The sequence below is a fragment of the Aythya ferina genome (genome assembly GCF_964211825.1).
Source record: "Aythya ferina genome assembly, chromosome: 2".
Classification (NCBI taxonomy): Eukaryota; Metazoa; Chordata; class Aves; order Anseriformes; family Anatidae; genus Aythya; species Aythya ferina.
Window position 1 is genome coordinate 134,601,043 of NC_140297.1, and position 19,809 is coordinate 134,620,851.

At 54.9% G+C, this 19,809-nt stretch overlaps 1 long non-coding RNA gene across 1 annotated transcript; it reads right to left on the reverse strand.

Annotated features, from left to right (window-relative positions):
- Window positions 1-2,064: 2,064 nt before the first annotated feature.
- Window positions 2,065-4,396, reverse strand: LOC311432430. Its single transcript, XR_014690059.1, has 2 exons — window positions 4,170-4,396; window positions 2,065-4,075 (listed from the first exon to the last, which is right to left on the reverse strand). It is a non-coding gene; the product is annotated as an uncharacterized lncRNA (long non-coding RNA).
- Between the last annotated feature and the right edge of the window lie 15,413 nt (window positions 4,397-19,809).

Genomic DNA, 19,809 nt, shown 5'->3' on the forward strand with positions numbered 1-19,809 from the left:
TAGGTGGGATACAGCTCATCTGACATGAGCGTACGCAAAGTTAGTCTGAGTTATTATCAACTCTGGCACTACCAGACTGCCATCTATCTCCCTCATTGTAGACTAGTACTACAGGATGGGCTGAGTTGCCTCTGAGAATCATCTCTCCCACATTTTTAAAAAGGAATACGGCATACTAGCATAGACTAGTTGGTACCCGTGCTTACGATGCATAAATCAAAGGGAGATGAATTACGTCTTGAAGCCTGCACATTTAATATTGATTTGAGTTTTGTCAGAAACTTCTGAGGGGACCAGACCACATCAACACAATATGATCACATCAGCAAAAATGTGGAAAATGAGACTGGTCTAAACTTGAGACTTGAGATATGCTTTTCATTATGTGGCAGAATTCCTCTAGTTCTCAAAGTGACAACTGCTGCCAGGAATGATTTTCAGCTTTCAAATTATATCTGGCAACATCTTTGCCCAGATTTCAGCTAATTATACGATGGATGTTTAAAGGTAGTTTTTAATTCCATAATGGACACACCACATCTTTTTTTTTTTTTTTTTTTTTTTATGAAAAGTGCTGAATATAGACCACACGCTACTTCCAGAGAGATGAATGTGGAAAAACTATAAGTGTTGCAAAGCACCTTAGTTTTACCCAACGTAGCAACTAGGCAAATTTGATTTATCTCCAATAAGATTTTATTCAGAAGTGCTAATACACGTAGAGGGGTGAAAAATCATGGGTAAAGCATGCATACAGGCACACCCATATACATAAAATTCAGCTACATGTAGTCCTTGGAAAGCAAGCATTAAGCTACACATGCACAGTCAAAACATAGTACACCCTTCTGGGTGAACAGCAGGACAAGCTGGAGAAGATGTCCTCAAGCAGTCAGGGTTCTTGAATTGAATCACATGTTTCCCAGCTTTAACTCAGCTCATGTAACCGGTGATACCACTCAGCTTAATTGCTGAGTCTCTAGCCAGGTTCTAAGCCTTTGACCTCTACCCACATCAGGTGCCTTATCCATAGCCCAACTATTTTCTCGTTTATCTGCTTCTTCTTTGTTCTCATTGTAATGCATCTACCAATTTTACCCATCTCTCAAGGTTGCATTGCTTAAAAGACTTCTAACTATCTACCTGTTTTCAGCCTGTGCCCATATTTCCATTTTCCTGTGCTGAGTTTGTACACCACAGGAGAGCAGAGGATATCTGATACCAAGTTCCAGTTCACACAAATGCCTCACAAAAGCTCAGCTTGATGGCATGTCGAACTGACTGTGATATCAACACCCTCCAAAGGTAGGAAAATACTGGGGGGCTGTTAGCAGCACAGCCTACCTTTACTGGCCTGGGGGGCACCAAGAGCACAGCAAGCATCAAGGGATGAGTAACGAGAAAGCTTACAGCTAAGGAGAGAGATTTGGCTATGACTCTATTGGAATCTACTGGACTTTTAGTCCTTGTTCCTCTCAGAAAACTTTATTACCTTAGTACAATGGAGGAGAAGGTCTTTATTGGTATTATCTACATATCATATGGATGGAGATCTATTTGCACTTTTCCATGTCATCTGAAGACAGGGGTCCTTGAGTATCCTGCTGTCACTGTCAGCCTTCATAGACTGTACTGGGCCCTGATGCCCTTTATGAACCATCCACCCTGCTTTGCCAGTAAGGCATTTCCACAGACAGGCTTCTAGAGAGGCACTGTTTTTTTGGAAACCTGGCAGTTTCTATGAAAGACCTACTAAAGAGTACTTCAAATACAGCTATCTGACACAGTTCCTGAACCAGGGCTCCATTTTCTCAGATAATAAGTAGTGGAGAAAGTTTTCAGAGTGGAAGTCATGAACCTGTCCCTTTCACTGTCAAGGTCCGAGAGATGCCCAGTAACCTCTGTGACTTGCTCTGATATTATAAATCAGTAGGCTGTGGTGATATTTTCAGATGCTTGCTGTTAGGAGCAGAGGAGAAATCTCTATCTTGCCTGCAAGTCAGGAAGATAAATCAGGAAGTGAATGCAGCATTTGTAGAGAGTAGAAAATATTGCAGAGTCAAATTTTTCATTTCCAGTAAATCTTTAATTAACATTTATATGTCAGGAATTAGTGCACATCCAAGTTATTCACACAATTTTTTATATTTTCAGTACAGGCATACCAAAATCAATCTGGTTTCCATTTCCAACTCGGTTACAGAGAACATCCAATTCCCCTTATGACTGAGAATCAAGACACTTGCCTCGTGTTATGGCGCTTGCTATAATAGAATACCCTAGGAATAAATTAATGCAATCAGAGTTGGGAGTTTCCATAGGAAACCTTATTATAATGGCACTTAAGCTCATGTAAACTAAAATACATATATAGACAGGAGAATCTTCTGAGCAGACCTTCAGGTATCCAATGGACTAGCTCCCAAATTACACAGTTAGGTTATAGAAAACATCCCTCTTTTTCTCGTATCTGTTAACAATGCACATCAAAACACAAAAATATTATTTCAATTCTTTCATTTCCATGACATAGTCATTTGGAAATAGTCTCTTATTTATCTGTAATCTTTGTGGAGGATGTTATGAAGTTTAATTTGGAACCTCAAATCAATCTAGGATCTACAGCTGTAGCCAAAGTAAAATTTCCCATTGTGTATGCAGAGGCAGAACATTGGAATTTGTAAGCAGGAGGTAGCCAAGCTGACTAGGAAGAAGTTGGCCTAAAGTGAGCTGTAATGGCCAGCCGTGGCAAGGCTGGTGTATGCGAGAAATGTGCAGCAAAGCTACAAGAGGCACTTAATTTCCCAGGTAGAAAGCATGGTTCTCTTTGATTTCCAGAAGCGGGGCAGCACCCACAGTGGCTGCACATTGGGTGTGCAGTGCATGTCAGAAAGGGGAATTTCCTCAAGCAGTTCCATCACAGCAGATGAGGTTTTTGTGTTAAATGGTGTTCCTTCCTTGTACACATGTGGTCCCTTGGTGAAGGAGGGACCACACTGGTTTCCAGACTCACGCCTGCATAATCTTCTCTTAGATTAGGACATTTAATCTGCTCTGAAAGTCTCTTGATGGCAGCATCTGAAGAAGTGGAGGCTGGTGCACTCGCTCCTTCTGCAAAAGGCAACCCCCCTAAAGGTTTCCCCAAGAAGGGCAGGAAAAAGCAGCCGATAAGGTTGTGAATCAGAACCTTTATTTGAGCAACGTTTGAGAAAGACATGGGGTGGGGCGGAGTGGGCCAGAGGTTTGCAGAGCTCTCCTTCCCCATAGCCATGGGGCCAGCTGTTGTGCTTGTAGGACTATGGCCGGGTAGAGATGGAGTCCTTGTGTGCTTCCTGCTCCTCCAGTGGCTGTGGTTGTAGAAAGCTGCACCAGCCTTCAGGTCAGTGGCCAGGAAGGAATTGGGCAGAGGAGAGAAATGACAGTGGCAGAGCTTGGTGTCTTGGGGGCTCTGTCATGGGGTGAGAAAGGAAAATGATCAATAAGAGTAGCCCCACACCATTGCCAGGGTCAGCCCCAGCATTCCTGATTGAGGCACTCCCACCCTCACTCCAACGCCGTCCATCTCACGACTCCCTGACAGGAAGAAGATGCCTATCATAGGCTGACCATATCATCATCTTCTGGCATGCGGAAAGACCGTGGTGGGGTGTGGCTTGGGGATCGCTTATCGGTCCTGTACAGCGTTGGCAGCTCTTCCATACAGCTAAGTACTCAAGGAGAGAGAGTCCAGGAGTGTGCCATGGCTTCATTCCATCACTATCAGTGTGTCCAGTAGTAATAGAAGAGGCAAGAAAAAGAGCAGCCGCCCCCTGTCAGCACTGGAAGCCATTCCTTCCTCCTTGCACGAGGCTCTCCCAGCCTCACACAAAGGCCATCCAAGTTGCATCTTCCTGATATCCAGGAGATGTTCGTAGTAGCATAAATGTGTCAGGTTCTCACTTAGCGTGCTGAGACCATGCTTCGGAATGGGTTTGGATATTCTTATCTGTCCTATAGAGTGTTGACATCTTTTCTGAGTTCTCAAGTGGATAGAGCACAGAAGTGTGCCATGGTAATATCTCATAGCTTTGCGTTTCTGGATGAAAGAGAAGAAGCACCAAATGAAGCAGCAAACCCCTGTGACCATGGGCAGCTCCTACCTCTCTGCTCAACAGTATCTAGCAACACACCAAGGCTATACGTGTCCCATAATCCTAATCCAGCGGCTACTCCCATCCTACACCAATCATGTCACCATCCTCCTTGCTGGTAGAACCTATTGGTTGTGGGCTGAGGCAATATTACATGTCCTGGAGACCATTGGAAGATCTTCCTGCCAGTGCTCGAGAGCTCGAAGGTAGAGAGGCCAACTGTGCCGTTTCCGGCTGAAAGAGTAAAAGCACCAAACGGAGCAGCATCCACGTGAGAACACAGGCTGCCCCTACTTTTGTGCCCGAGGGTCGCCAGCGACTCACCGACGCTATCATTGTTCCGTCATCCTGATACAGCGGCCACTCCCGTCCTGGCCCGATCATGTAACCGTCCTCCTTGCTGGTAGAACCTGGTGGGTGTGGTTTGGGGAGATCTTACCTGTCCTGGAGAGCGTTGGCAGCTCTGGTTCCATCTGATTTCTCATGGGGAGAGTGGCCAGGAGTGTGCTGTGTTTTGGTCCCTTCGCTGTGTGATTCTGGATGCAAAAGAGAAGCACCACGAGACAGAGCAGCATCCCTCTGTGAACACGGGCAGCCCCTGCCGCTGTGCCCGAGGGTCTCCAGTGACTCACCGAAGCCGTCCCTGGCCCATCATTCTCATGGAGCGGTCACTGCCTTCCTGGCCCGAGCGTGTCACCTTCCTGCTTTCTGTTAGAGGTTGGTGGGTGTGGGTTGGGCCGATCTTACCTGTCCTGGAGAGCGTTGGCAGCTCTTCCTTCCAGCTGAGTGCTCGAGGGCAGAGAGGCCACGATTGTGCCTTTTCTGGCTGAAAGAGAGAAAGCACCAAACTAAGCAGCAACCCCCTGTGACTATGGGCAGCCCCTGCCTCTCTGCTCAAGAGTATCTAGCGACTCACCGAGGCTGTCCGTGTCCCGTCGTCCTCATGGAGCGGTCACTGCCCTCCTGGCCCGAGCGTGTCACCATCCTGCTTGCTGTTACAGCCTGCTGGGCGTAGGTTGGGGAGATCTCACCTGTCCTGGAGAGCGTTGGCAGCTCTTGTTCCACCTGATTTCTCAAGGGGAGAGTGGCCAGGAGTGTGCTGTGCTTTGGTCCCATCGCTGTGTGAATCTGGCTGCAAAAGGAGCAACACCAAACGGAGCAGCATCCCCAGGAGACCACAGGCTGCCCCTACTTCTGTGCCCGAGGGTCTCCAACGACTCACCGAGGCTGTCCGTGTTCCAACATCCTGATCCAGCAGTCACTCCCGTCCTACCCCGGTCATGACACCATCCTGCTTGCTAATAGAACCTGGTGGGTGTGGGTTGGGCCGATCTTACCTGTCCTGGAGAGCGTTGGCAGCTCTTCCTTCCAGCTGAGTGCTCGAGGGCAGAGAGGCCACGATTGTGCCTTTTCTGGCTGAAAGAGAGAAAGCACCAAACTAAGCAGCAACCCCCTGTGACTATGGGCAGCCCCTGCCTCTCTGCTCAAGAGTATCTAGCGACTCACCGACGCTGTCCGTGTCCCGTCGTCCTCATGGAGCGGTCACTGCCGGCCTGCCCCCATTCCGTCAGCTTCCTGCTTCCTGTGGACAATCGGGGGTGTGGGTTGGGGCAATCTTACCTGTCCTGTGCAGCCCTGGCACCTCTTCCTTCCAGCTGATTTCTCAAGGGGAGAGTGGCCAGGAGTGTGCCATGGTCCGGTCTCATCGCTAGCTATGTTTCTGGCTGAAAGAGGAAAAGCACCAAACGGAGCAGCATCCGCCTGAGACCACAGGCTGCCCCTACTTCTGTGCCCGAGGGTCTCCAGCGACTCACCAAGGCTGTCATTGTTCTGTCATCCTGATAGAGCGGCCACTCCCGTCCTGGCCCGATCATGTCACCGTCCTCCTTGCTGTTAGAACCTGGTGGGTTTGGTATGGGGCAATCTTACCTGTCCTGGAGAGCGTTGGCAGCTCTTCCTCCCAGATGAGTGGTCGAGGGCAGAGAGGCCACAACTTTGCCCTGGTCTGGTCTCATCGCTGTGTGTGTCTGGCTGAAAGAGAAGAAGCACAAAACAAAGCAGCACCTCCCTGTGACCACGGGCAGCCCCTGCCTCTCTCCTCAAGAGTATCTATCAACTCACCAAGGCTGTCCATGTCCCATCGTCCTCATTCAGCGGTCACTGCCGTCCTGGCCCGATCATGTCACCGTCCTGCTTGCAGCTAGAGCCTGGTGGGTGTGGGTTGGGGCAATCTTACCTCTCCTGGAGAGCATTGGCAACTCTTCCTCCCAGCTGACTTCTCAAGAGGAGAGCGGCCAAGGTTGTGCCGTGGTCTGCTCCAATGGCCGTGTGATTCTGCCTGAAAGAGAAGAAGCACCAAACGGAGCAGCATCCCTCTGTGAACACGGGCAGCCCCTGCCTCTGTGCCCGAGGGTCCCCAGCGACTCACCGACGCTATCATTGTTCCGTCATCCTGATACAGCCGCCACTCCTGTCCTACACCGATCATGTCACCGTCCTCCTTGCTGGTAGAACCTGGTGGGTGTGGTTTGGGGAGATCTTACCTGTCCTGGAGAGCGTTGGCAGCTCTGGTTCCATCTGATTTCTCATGGGGAGAGTGGCCAGGAGTGTGCTGTGTTTTGGTCCCTTCGCTGTGTGATTCTGGATGCAAAAGAGAAGCACCACGAGACAGAGCAGCATCCCTCTGTGAACACGGGCAGCCCCTGCCGCTGTGCCCGAGGGTCTCCAGTGACTCACCGAAGCCGTCCCTGGCCCATCATTCTCATGGAGCGGTCACTGCCATCCTGGCCCGAGCGTGTCACCTTCCTGCTTTCTGTTAGAGGTTGGTGGGTGTGGGTTGGGCCGATCTTACCTGTCCTGGAGAGCGTTGGCAGCTCTTCCTTCCAGCTGAGTGCTCGAGGGCAGAGAGGCCACGATTGTGCCTTTTCTGGCTGAAAGAGAGAAAGCACCAAACTAAGCAGCAACCCCCTGTGACTATGGGCAGCCCCTGCCTCTCTGCTCAAGAGTATCTAGCGACTCACCGAGGCTGTCCGTGTCCCGTCGTCCTCATGGAGCGGTCACTGCCGGCCTGCCCCCATTCCGTCAGCTTCCTGCTTCCTGTGGACAATCGGGGGTGTGGGTTGGGGCAATCTTACCTGTCCTGTGCAGCCCTGGCACCTCTTCCTTCCAGCTGATTTCTCAAGGGGAGAGTGGCCAGGAGTGTGCCATGGTCCGGTCTCATCGCTAGCTATGTTTCTGGCTGAAAGAGGAAAAGCACCAAACGGAGCAGCATCCGCCTGAGACCACAGGCTGCCCCTACTTCTGTGCCCGAGGGTCTCCAGCGACTCACCGAGGCTGTCATTGTTCTGTCATCCTGATACAGCGGCCACTCCCGTCCTGGCCCGATCATGTCACCGTCCTCCTTGCTGTTAGAACCTGGTGGGTTTGGTATGGGGCAATCTTACCTGTCCTGGAGAGCGTTGGCAGCTCTTCCTCCCAGATGAGTGGTCGAGGGCAGAGAGGCCACAACTTTGCCCTGGTCTGGTCTCATCGCTGTGTGTGTCTGGCTGAAAGAGAAGAAGCACAAAACAAAGCAGCACCTCCCTGTGACCACGGGCAGCCCCTGCCTCTCTCCTCAAGAGTATCTATCAACTCACCAAGGCTGTCCATGTGCCATCGTCCTCATTCAGCGGTCACTGCCTTCCTGGCCCGATCATGTCACCGTCCTGCTTGCAGCTAGAGCCTGGTGGGTGTGGGTTGGGGCAATCTTACCTCTCCTGGAGAGCATTGGCAACTCTTCCTCCCAGCTGACTTCTCAAGAGGAGAGTGGCCAAGGTTGTGCCGTGGTCTGCTCCAATGGCCGTGTGATTCTGCCTGAAAGAGAAGAAGCACCAAACGGAGCAGCATCCCTCTGTGAACACGGGCAGCCCCTGCCTCTGTGCCCGAGGGTCCCCAGCGACTCACCGACGCTATCATTGTTCCGTCATCCTGATACAGCCGCCACTCCTGTCCTACACCGATCATGTCACCGTCCTCCTTGCTGGTAGAACCTGGTGGGTGTGGTTTGGGGAGATCTTACCTGTCCTGGAGAGCGTTGGCAGCTCTGGTTCCATCTGATTTCTCATGGGGAGAGTGGCCAGGAGTGTGCTGTGTTTTGGTCCCTTCGCTGTGTGATTCTGGATGCAAAAGAGAAGCACCACGAGACAGAGCAGCATCCCTCTGTGAACACGGGCAGCCCCTGCCGCTGTGCCCGAGGGTCTCCAGTGACTCACCGAAGCCGTCCCTGGCCCATCATTCTCATGGAGCCGTCACTGCCATCCTGGCCCGAGCGTGTCACCTTCCTGCTTTCTGTTAGAGGTTGGTGGGTGTGGGTTGGGCCGATCTTACCTGTCCTGGAGAGCGTTGGCAGCTCTTCCTTCCAGCTGAGTGCTCGAGGGCAGAGAGGCCACGATTGTGCCTTTTCTGGCTGAAAGAGAGAAAGCACCAAACTAAGCAGCAACCCCCTGTGACTATGGGCAGCCCCTGCCTCTCTGCTCAAGAGTATCTAGCGACTCACCGAGGCTGTCCGTGTCCCGTCGTCCTCATGGAGCGGTCACTGCCCTCCTGGCCCGAGCGTGTCATGATCCTGCTTGCTGTTACAGCCTGCTGGGCGTAGGCTGGGGAGATCTCACCTGTCCTGGAGAGCGTTGGCAGCTCTTGTTCCACCTGATTTCTCAAGGGGAGAGTGGCCAGGAGTGTGCTGTGCTTTGGTCCCATCGCTGTGTGAATCTGGCTGCAAAAGGAGAAACACCAAACGGAGCAGCATCCCCAGGAGACCACAGGCTGCCCCTACTTCTGTGCCCGAGGGTCTCCAGCGACTCACCGAGGCTGCCCGTGTTCCAACATCCTGATCCAGCAGTCACTCCCATCCTACCCCGGTCATGTCACCGTCCTGCTTGCTAATAGAACCTGGTGGGTGTGGGTTGGGCCGATCTTACCTGTCCTGGAGAGCGTTGGCAGCTCTTCCTTCCAGCTGAGTGCTCGAGGGCAGAGGCCACGATTGTGCCTTTTCTGGCTGAAAGAGAGAAAGCACCAAACTAAGCAGCAACCCCCTGTGACTATGGGCAGCCCCTGCCTCTCTGCTCAAGAGTATCTAGCGACTCACCGACGCTGTCTGTGTCCCGTCTTCCGGATGCAGCATTCGCTGCCGGCCTGCCCCCATTCCGTCAGCTTCCTGCTTCCTGTGGACAATCGGGGGTGTGGGTTGGGGCAATCTTACCTGTCCTGTCCAGCCCTGGCACCTCTTCCTTCCAGCTGATTTCTCAAGGGGAGAGTGGCCAGGAGTGTGCCATGGTCCGGTCTCATCGCTAGCTATGTTTCTGGCTTAAAGAGGAAAAGCACCAAACGGAGCAGCATCCGCCTGAGACCACAGGCTGCCCCTACTTCTGTGCCCGAGAGTCTCCAGTAACTCACCGAAGCTGTCATTGTTCTGTCATCCTGATACAGCGGCCACTCCCATCCTGGCCCGATCATGTCACCGTCCTCCTTGCTGTTAGAACCTGGTGGGTTTGGTATGGGGCAATCTTACCTGTCCTGGAGAGCGTTGGCAGCTCTTCCTCCCAGATGAGTGGTCGAGGGCAGAGAGGCCACAACTTTGCCCTGGTCTGGTCTCATCGCTGTGTGTGTCTGGCTGAAAGAGAAGAAGCACAAAACAAAGCAGCACCTCCCTGTGACCACGGGCAGCCCCTGCCTCTCTCCTCAAGAGTATCTATCAACTCACCAAGGCTCTCCATGTCCCATCGTCCTCATTCAGCGGTCACTGCCGTCCTGGCCCGATCATGTCACTGTCCTGCTTGCAGCTAGAGCCTGGTGGGTGTGGGTTGGGGCAATCTTACCTGTCCTGGAGAGCGTTGGCAGCTCTTCCTTCCAGCTGAGTGCTCGAGGGCAGAGAGGCCACGATTGTGCCTTTTCTGGCTGAAAGAGAGAAAGCACCAAACTAAGCAGCAACCCCCTGTGACTATGGGCAGCCCCTGCCTCTCTGCTCAAGAGTATCTAGCGACTCACCGAGGCTGTCCGTGTCCCGTCGTCCTCATGGAGCGGTCACTGCCCTCCTGGCCCGAGCGTGTCATGATCCTGCTTGCTGTTACAGCCTGCTGGGCGTAGGCTGGGGAGATCTCACCTGTCCTGGAGAGCGTTGGCAGCTCTTGTTCCACCTGATTTCTCAAGGGGAGAGTGGCCAGGAGTGTGCTGTGCTTTGGTCCCATCGCTGTGTGAATCTGGCTGCAAAAGGAGAAACACCAAACGGAGCAGCATCCCCAGGAGACCACAGGCTGCCCCTACTTCTGTGCCCGAGGGTCTCCAGCGACTCACCGAGGCTGTCCGTGTTCCAACATCCTGATCCAGCAGTCACTCCCGTCCTACCCCGGTCATGTCACCGTCCTGCTTGCTAATAGAACCTGGTGGGTGTGGGTTGGGCCGATCTTACCTGTCCTGGAGAGCGTTGGCAGCTCTTCCTTCCAGCTGAGTGCTCGAGGGCAGAGGCCATGATTGTGCCTTTTCTGGCTGAAAGAGAGAAAGCACCAAACTAAGCAGCAACCCCCTGTGACTATGGGCAGCCCTTGCCTCTCTGCTCAAGAGTATCTAGCGACTCACCGACGCTGTCTGTGTCCCGTCTTCCGGATGCAGCATTCGCTGCCGGCCTGCCCCCATTCCGTCAGCTTCCTGCTTCCTGTGGACAATCGGGGGTGTGGGTTGGGGCAATCTTACCTGTCCTGTGCAGCCCTGGCACCTCTTCCTTCCAGCTGATTTCTCAAGGGGAGAGTGGCCAGGAGTGTGCCATGGTCCGGTCTCATCGCTAGCTATGTTTCTGGCTGAAAGAGGAAAAGCACCAAACGGAGCAGCATCCGCCTGAGACCACAGGCTGCCCCTACTTCTGTGCCCGAGGGTCTCCAGCGACTCACCGAGGCTGTCATTGTTCTGTCATCCTGATACAGCGGCCACTCCCGTCCTGGCCCGATCATGTCACCGTCCTCCTTGCTGTTAGAACCTGGTGGGTTTGGTATGGGGCAATCTTACCTGTCCTGGAGAGCGTTGGCAGCTCTTCCTCCCAGATGAGTGGTCGAGGGCAGAGAGGCCACAACTTTGCCCTGGTCTGGTCTCATCGCTGTGTGTGTCTGGCTGAAAGAGAAGAAGCACAAAACAAAGCAGCACCTCCCTGTGACCACGGGCAGCCCCTGCCTCTCTCCTCAAGAGTATCTATCAACTCACCAAGGCTGTCCATGTGCCATCGTCCTCATTCAGCGGTCACTGCCTTCCTGGCCCGATCATGTCACCGTCCTGCTTGCAGCTAGAGCCTGGTGGGTGTGGGTTGGGGCAATCTTACCTCTCCTGGAGAGCATTGGCAACTCTTCCTCCCAGCTGACTTCTCAAGAGGAGAGTGGCCAAGGTTGTGCCGTGGTCTGCTCCAATGGCCGTGTGATTCTGCCTGAAAGAGAAGAAGCACCAAACGGAGCAGCATCCCTCTGTGAACACGGGCAGCCCCTGCCTCTGTGCCCGAGGGTCCCCAGCGACTCACCGACGCTATCATTGTTCCGTCATCCTGATACAGCCGCCACTCCTGTCCTACACCGATCATGTCACCGTCCTCCTTGCTGGTAGAACCTGGTGGGTGTGGTTTGGGGAGATCTTACCTGTCCTGGAGAGCGTTGGCAGCTCTGGTTCCATCTGATTTCTCATGGGGAGAGTGGCCAGGAGTGTGCTGTGTTTTGGTCCCTTCGCTGTGTGATTCTGGATGCAAAAGAGAAGCACCACGAGACAGAGCAGCATCCCTCTGTGAACACGGGCAGCCCCTGCCGCTGTGCCCGAGGGTCTCCAGTGACTCACCGAAGCCGTCCCTGGCCCATCATTCTCATGGAGCCGTCACTGCCATCCTGGCCCGAGCGTGTCACCTTCCTGCTTTCTGTTAGAGGTTGGTGGGTGTGGGTTGGGCCGATCTTACCTGTCCTGGAGAGCGTTGGCAGCTCTTCCTTCCAGCTGAGTGCTCGAGGGCAGAGAGGCCACGATTGTGCCTTTTCTGGCTGAAAGAGAGAAAGCACCAAACTAAGCAGCAACCCCCTGTGACTATGGGCAGCCCCTGCCTCTCTGCTCAAGAGTATCTAGCGACTCACCGAGGCTGTCCGTGTCCCGTCGTCCTCATGGAGCGGTCACTGCCCTCCTGGCCCGAGCGTGTCATGATCCTGCTTGCTGTTACAGCCTGCTGGGCGTAGGCTGGGGAGATCTCACCTGTCCTGGAGAGCGTTGGCAGCTCTTGTTCCACCTGATTTCTCAAGGGGAGAGTGGCCAGGAGTGTGCTGTGCTTTGGTCCCATCGCTGTGTGAATCTGGCTGCAAAAGGAGAAACACCAAACGGAGCAGCATCCCCAGGAGACCACAGGCTGCCCCTACTTCTGTGCCCGAGGGTCTCCAGCGACTCACCGAGGCTGCCCGTGTTCCAACATCCTGATCCAGCAGTCACTCCCATCCTACCCCGGTCATGTCACCGTCCTGCTTGCTAATAGAACCTGGTGGGTGTGGGTTGGGCCGATCTTACCTGTCCTGGAGAGCGTTGGCAGCTCTTCCTTCCAGCTGAGTGCTCGAGGGCAGAGGCCACGATTGTGCCTTTTCTGGCTGAAAGAGAGAAAGCACCAAACTAAGCAGCAACCCCCTGTGACTATGGGCAGCCCCTGCCTCTCTGCTCAAGAGTATCTAGCGACTCACCGACGCTGTCTGTGTCCCGTCTTCCGGATGCAGCATTCGCTGCCGGCCTGCCCCCATTCCGTCAGCTTCCTGCTTGCTGTGGACAATCGGGGGTGTGGGTTGGGGCAATCTTACCTGTCCTGTCCAGCCCTGGCACCTCTTCCTTCCAGCTGATTTCTCAAGGGGAGAGTGGCCAGGAGTGTGCCATGGTCCGGTCTCATCGCTAGCTATGTTTCTGGCTGAAAGAGGAAAAGCACCAAACAGAGCAGCATCCGCCTGAGACCACAGGCTGCCCCTACTTCTGTGCCCGAGGGTCTCCAGCGACTCACCGAGGCTGTCATTGTTCTGTCATCCTGATACAGCGGCCACTCCCGTCCTGGCCCGATCATGTCACCGTCCTCCTTGCTGTTAGAACCTGGTGGGTTTGGTATGGGGCAATCTTACCTGTCCTGGAGAGCGTTGGCAGCTCTTCCTCCCAGATGAGTGGTCGAGGGCAGAGAGGCCACAACTTTGCCCTGGTCTGGTCTCATCGCTGTGTGTGTCTGGCTGAAAGAGAAGAAGCACAAAACAAAGCAGCACCTCCCTGTGACCACGGGCAGCCCCTGCCTCTCTCCTCAAGAGTATCTATCAACTCACCAAGGCTCTCCATGTCCCATCGTCCTCATTCAGCGGTCACTGCCGTCCTGGCCCGATCATGTCACTGTCCTGCTTGCAGCTAGAGCCTGGTGGGTGTGGGTTGGGGCAATCTTACCTGTCCTGGAGAGCGTTGGCAGCTCTTCCTTCCAGCTGAGTGCTCGAGGGCAGAGAGGCCACGATTGTGCCTTTTCTGGCTGAAAGAGAGAAAGCACCAAACTAAGCAGCAACCCCCTGTGACTATGGGCAGCCCCTGCCTCTCTGCTCAAGAGTATCTAGCGACTCACCGAGGCTGTCCGTGTCCCGTCGTCCTCATGGAGCGGTCACTGCCCTCCTGGCCCGAGCGTGTCATGATCCTGCTTGCTGTTACAGCCTGCTGGGCGTAGGCTGGGGAGATCTCACCTGTCCTGGAGAGCGTTGGCAGCTCTTGTTCCACCTGATTTCTCAAGGGGAGAGTGGCCAGGAGTGTGCTGTGCTTTGGTCCCATCGCTGTGTGAATCTGGCTGCAAAAGGAGAAACACCAAACGGAGCAGCATCCCCAGGAGACCACAGGCTGCCCCTACTTCTGTGCCCGAGGGTCTCCAGCGACTCACCGAGGCTGTCCGTGTTCCAACATCCTGATCCAGCAGTCACTCCCGTCCTACCCCGGTCATGTCACCGTCCTGCTTGCTAATAGAACCTGGTGGGTGTGGGTTGGGCCGATCTTACCTGTCCTGGAGAGCGTTGGCAGCTCTTCCTTCCAGCTGAGTGCTCGAGGGCAGAGGCCATGATTGTGCCTTTTCTGGCTGAAAGAGAGAAAGCACCAAACTAAGCAGCAACCCCCTGTGACTATGGGCAGCCCTTGCCTCTCTGCTCAAGAGTATCTAGCGACTCACCGACGCTGTCTGTGTCCCGTCTTCCGGATGCAGCATTCGCTGCCGGCCTGCCCCCATTCCGTCAGCTTCCTGCTTCCTGTGGACAATCGGGGGTGTGGGTTGGGGCAATCTTACCTGTCCTGTCCAGCCCTGGCACCTCTTCCTTCCAGCTGATTTCTCAAGGGGAGAGTGGCCAGGAGTGTGCCATGGTCCGGTCTCATCGCTAGCTATGTTTCTGGCTGAAAGAGGAAAAGCACCAAACGGAGCAGCATCCGCCTGAGACCACAGGCTGCCCCTACTTCTGTGCCCGAGAGTCTCCAGTAACTCACCGAAGCTGTCATTGTTCTGTCATCCTGATACAGCGGCCACTCCCGTCCTGGCCCGATCATGTCACCGTCCTCCTTGCTGTTAGAACCTGGTGGGTTTGGTATGGGGCAATCTTACCTGTCCTGGAGAGCGTTGGCAGCTCTTCCTCCCAGATGAGTGGTCGAGGGCAGAGAGGCCACAACTTTGCCCTGGTCTGGTCTCATCGCTGTGTGTGTCTGGCTGAAAGAGAAGAAGCACAAAACAAAGCAGCACCTCCCTGTGACCACGGGCAGCCCCTGCCTCTCTCCTCAAGAGTATCTATCAACTCACCAAGGCTCTCCATGTCCCATCGTCCTCATTCAGCGGTCACTGCTGTCCTGGCCCGATCATGTCACTGTCCTGCTTGCAGCTAGAGCCTGGTGGGTGTGGGTTGGGGCAATCTTACCTGTCCTGGAGAGCATTGGCAATTCTTCCTCCCAGCTGACTTCTCAAGAGGAGAGCGGCCAAGGTTGTGCCGTGGTCTGCTCCAATGGCCGTGTGATTCTGCCTGAAAGAGAAGAAGCACCAAACGGAGCAGCATCCCTCTGTGAACACGGGCAGCCCCTGCCTCTGTGCCCGAGGGTCCCCAGCGACTCACCGACGCTATCATTGTTCTGTCATCCTGATACAGCCGCCACTCCTGTCCTACACCGATCATGTCACCGTCCTCCTTGCTGGTAGAACCTGGTGGGTGTGGTTTGGGGAGATCTTACCTGTCCTGGAGAGCGTTGGCAGCTCTGGTTCCATCTGATTTCTCATGGGGAGAGTGGCCAGGAGTGTGCTGTGTTTTGGTCCCTTCGCTGTGTGATTCTGGATGCAAAAGAGAAGCACCACGAGACAGAGCAGCATCCCTCTGTGAACACGGGCAGCCCCTGCCGCTGTGCCCGAGGGTCTCCAGTGACTCACCGAAGCCGTCCCTGGCCCATCATTCTCATGGAGCGGTCACTGCCATCCTGGCCCGAGCGTGTCACCTTCCTGCTTTCTGTTAGACGTTGGTGGGTGTGGGTTGGGCCGATCTTACCTGTCCTGGAGAGCGTTGGCAGCTCTTCCTTCCAGCTGAGTGCTCGAGGGCAGAGAGGCCACGATTGTGCCTTTTCTGGCTGAAAGAGAGAAAGCACCAAACTAAGCAGCAACCCCCTGTGACTATGGGCAGCACCTGCCTCTCTGCTCAAGAGTATCTAGCGACTCACCGAGGCTGTCCGTGTCCCGTCGTCCTCATGGAGCGGTCACTGCCCTCCTGGCCCGAGCGTGTCATGATCCTGCTTGCTGTTACAGCCTGCTGGGCGTAGGCTGGGGAGATCTCACCTGTCCTGGAGAGCGTTGGCAGCTCTTGTTCCACCTGATTTCTCAAGGGGAGAGTGGCCAGGAGTGTGCTGTGCTTTGGTCCCATCGCTGTGTGAATCTGGCTGCAAAAGGAGAAACACCAAACGGAGCAGCATCCCCAGGAGACCACAGGCTGCCCCTACTTCTGTGCCCGAGGGTCTCCAGCGACTCACCGAGGCTGTCCGTGTTCCAACATCCTGATCCAGCAGTCACTCCCATCCTACCCCGGTCATGTCACCGTCCTGCTTGCTAATAGAACCTTGTGGGTGTGGGTTGGGCCGATCTTACCTGTCCTGGAGAGCGTTGGCAGCTCTTCCTTCCAGCTGAGTGCTCGATGGCAGAGAGGCCACGATTGTGCCTTTTCTGGCTGAAAGAGAGAAAGCACCAAACTAAGCAGCAACCCCCTGTGACTATGGGCAGCCCCTGCCTCTCTGCTCAAGAGTATCTAGCGACTCACCGACGCTGTCTGTGTCCCGTCTTCCGGATGCAGCATTCGCTGCCGGCCTGCCCCCATTCCGTCAGCTTCCTGCTTCCTGTGGACAATCGGGGGTGTGGGTTGGGGCAATCTTACCTGTCCTGTCCAGCCCTGGCACCTCTTCCTTCCAGCTGATTTCTCAAGGGGAGAGTGGCCAGGAGTGTGCCATGGTCCGGTCTCATCGCTAGCTATGTTTCTGGCTGAAAGAGGAAAAGCACCAAACAGAGCAGCATCCGCCTGAGACCACAGGCTGCCCCTACTTCTGTGCCCGAGGGTCTCCAGCGACTCACCGAGGCTGTCATTGTTCTGTCATCCTGATACAGCGGCCACTCCCGTCCTGGCCCGATCATGTCACCGTCCTCCTTGCTGTTAGAACCTGGTGGGTTTGGTATGGGGCAATCTTACCTGTCCTGGAGAGCGTTGGCAGCTCTTCCTCCCAGATGAGTGGTCGAGGGCAGAGAGGCCACAACTTTGCCCTGGTCTGGTCTCATCGCTGTGTGTGTCTGGCTGAAAGAGAAGAAGCACAAAACAAAGCAGCACCTCCCTGTGACCACGGGCAGCCCCTGCCTCTCTCCTCAAGAGTATCTATCAACTCACCAAGGCTGTCCATGTCCCATCGTCCTCATTCAGCGGTCACTGCCTTCCTGGCCCGATCATGTCACCGTCCTGCTTGCAGCTAGAGCCTGGTGGGTGTGGGTTGGGGCAATCTTACCTCTCCTGGAGAGCATTGGCAACTCTTCCTCCCAGCTGACTTCTCAAGAGGAGAGTGGCCAAGGTTTTACCGTGGTCTGCTCCAATGGCCGTGTGATTCTGCCTGAAAGAGAAGAAGCACCAAACAAAGCAGCATCCCTCTGTGAACACGGGCAGCCCCTGCCTCTGTGCCCGAGGGTCCCCAGCGACTCACCGACGCTATCATTGTTCCGTCATCCTGATACAGCCGCCACTCCTGTCCTACACCGATCATGTCACCGTCCTCCTTGCTGGTAGAACCTGGTGGGTGTGGTTTGGGGAGATCTTACCTGTCCTGGAGAGCGTTGGCAGCTCTGGTTCCATCTGATTTCTCATGGGGAGAGTGGCCAGGAGTGTGCTGTGTTTTGGTCCCTTCGCTGTGTGATTCTGGATGCAAAAGAGAAGCACCACGAGACAGAGCAGCATCCCTCTGTGAACACGGGCAGCCCCTGCCGCTGTGCCCGAGGGTCTCCAGTGACTCACCGAAGACGTCCCTGGCCCATCATTCTCATGGAGCGGTCACTGCCTTCCTGGCCCGAGTGTGTCACCTTCCTGCTTTCTGTTAGAGGTTGGTGGGTGTGGGTTGGGCCGATCTTACCTGTCCTGGAGAGCGTTGGCAGCTCTTCCTTCCAGCTGAGTGCTCGAGGGCAGAGAGGCCACGATTGTGCCTTTTCTGGCTGAAAGAGAGAAAGCACCAAACTAAGCAGCAACCCCCTGTGACTATGGGCAGCCCCTGCCTCTCTGCTCAAGAGTATCTAGCGACTCACCGAGGCTGTCCGTGTCCCGTCGTCCTCATGGAGCGGTCACTGCCCTCCTGGCCCGAGCGTGTCATGATCCTGCTTGCTGTTACAGCCTGCTGGGCGTAGGCTGGGGAGATCTCACCTGTCCTGGAGAGCGTTGGCAGCTCTTGTTCCACCTGATTTCTCAAGGGGAGAGTGGCCAGGAGTGTGCTGTGCTTTGGTCCCATCGCTGTGTGAATCTGGCTGCAAAAGGAGAAACACCAAACGGAGCAGCATCCCCAGGAGACCACAGGCTGCCCCTACTTCTGTGCCCGAGGGTCTCCAGCGACTCACCGAGGCTGCCCGTGTTCCAACATCCTGATCCAGCAGTCACTCCCATCCTACCCCGGTCATGTCACCGTCCTGCTTGCTAATAGAACCTGGTGGGTGTGGGTTGGGCCGATCTTACCTGTCCTGGAGAGCGTTGGCAGCTCTTCCTTCCAGCTGAGTGCTCGAGGGCAGAGGCCACGATTGTGCCTTTTCTGGCTGAAAGAGAGAAAGCACCAAACTAAGCAGCAACCCCCTGTGACTATGGGCAGCCCCTGCCTCTCTGCTCAAGAGTATCTAGCGACTCACCGACGCTGTCTGTGTCCCGTCTTCCGGATGCAGCATTCGCTGCCGGCCTGCCCCCATTCCGTCAGCTTCCTGTGGACAATCGGGGGTGTGGGTTGGGGCAATCTTACCTGTCCTGTCCAGCCCTGGCACCTCTTCCTTCCAGCTGATTTCTCAAGGGGAGAGTGGCCAGGAGTGTGCCATGGTCCGGTCTCATCGCTAGCTATGTTTCTGGCTGAAAGAGGAAAAGCACCAAACGGAGCAGCATCCGCCTGAGACCACAGGCTGCCCCTACTTCTGTGCCCGAGAGTCTCCAGTAACTCACCGAAGCTGTCATTGTTCTGTCATCCTGATACAGCGGCCACTCCCGTCCTGGCCCGATCATGTCACCGTCCTCCTTGCTGTTAGAACCTGGTGGGTTTGGTATGGGGCAATCTTACCTGTCCTGGAGAGCGTTGGCAGCTCTTCCTCCCAGATGAGTGGTCGAGGGCAGAGAGGCCACAACTTTGCCCTGGTCTGGTCTCATCGCTGTGTGTGTCTGGCTGAAAGAGAAGAAGCACAAAACAAAGCAGCACCTCCCTGTGACCACGGGCAGCCCCTGCCTCTCTCCTCAAGAGTATCTATCAACTCACCAAGGCTGTCCATGTCCCATCGTCCTCATTCAGCGGTCACTGCCTTCCTGGCCCGATAATGTCACCGTCCTGCTTGCAGCTAGAGCCTGGTGGGTGTGGGTTGGGGCAATCTTACCTCTCCTGGAGAGCATTGGCAACTCTTCCTCCCAGCTGACTTCTCAAGAGGAGAGTGGCCAAGGTTGTGCCGTGGTCAGCTCCAATGGCCGTGTGATTCTGCCTGAAAGAGAAGAAGCACCAAACGGAGCAGCATCCCTCTGTGAACACGGGCAGCCCCTGCCTCTGTGCCCGAGGGTCCCCAGCGACTCACCGACGCTATCATTGTTCCGTCATCCTGATACAGCCGCCACTCCTGTCCTACACCGATCATGTCACCGTCCTCCTTGCTGGTAGAACCTGGTGGGTGTGGTTTGGGGAGATCTTACCTGTCCTGGAGAGCGTTGGCAGCTCTGGTTCCATCTGATTTCTCATGGGGAGAGTGGCCAGGAGCGTGCTGTGTTTTGGTCCCTTCGCTGTGTGATTCTGGATGCAAAAGAGAAGCACCACGAGACAGAGCAGCATCCCTCTGTGAACACGGGCAGCCCCTGCCGCTGTGCCCGAGGGTCTCCAGTGACTCACCGAAGCCGTCCCTGGCCCATCATTCTCATGGAGCGGTCACTGCCATCCTGGC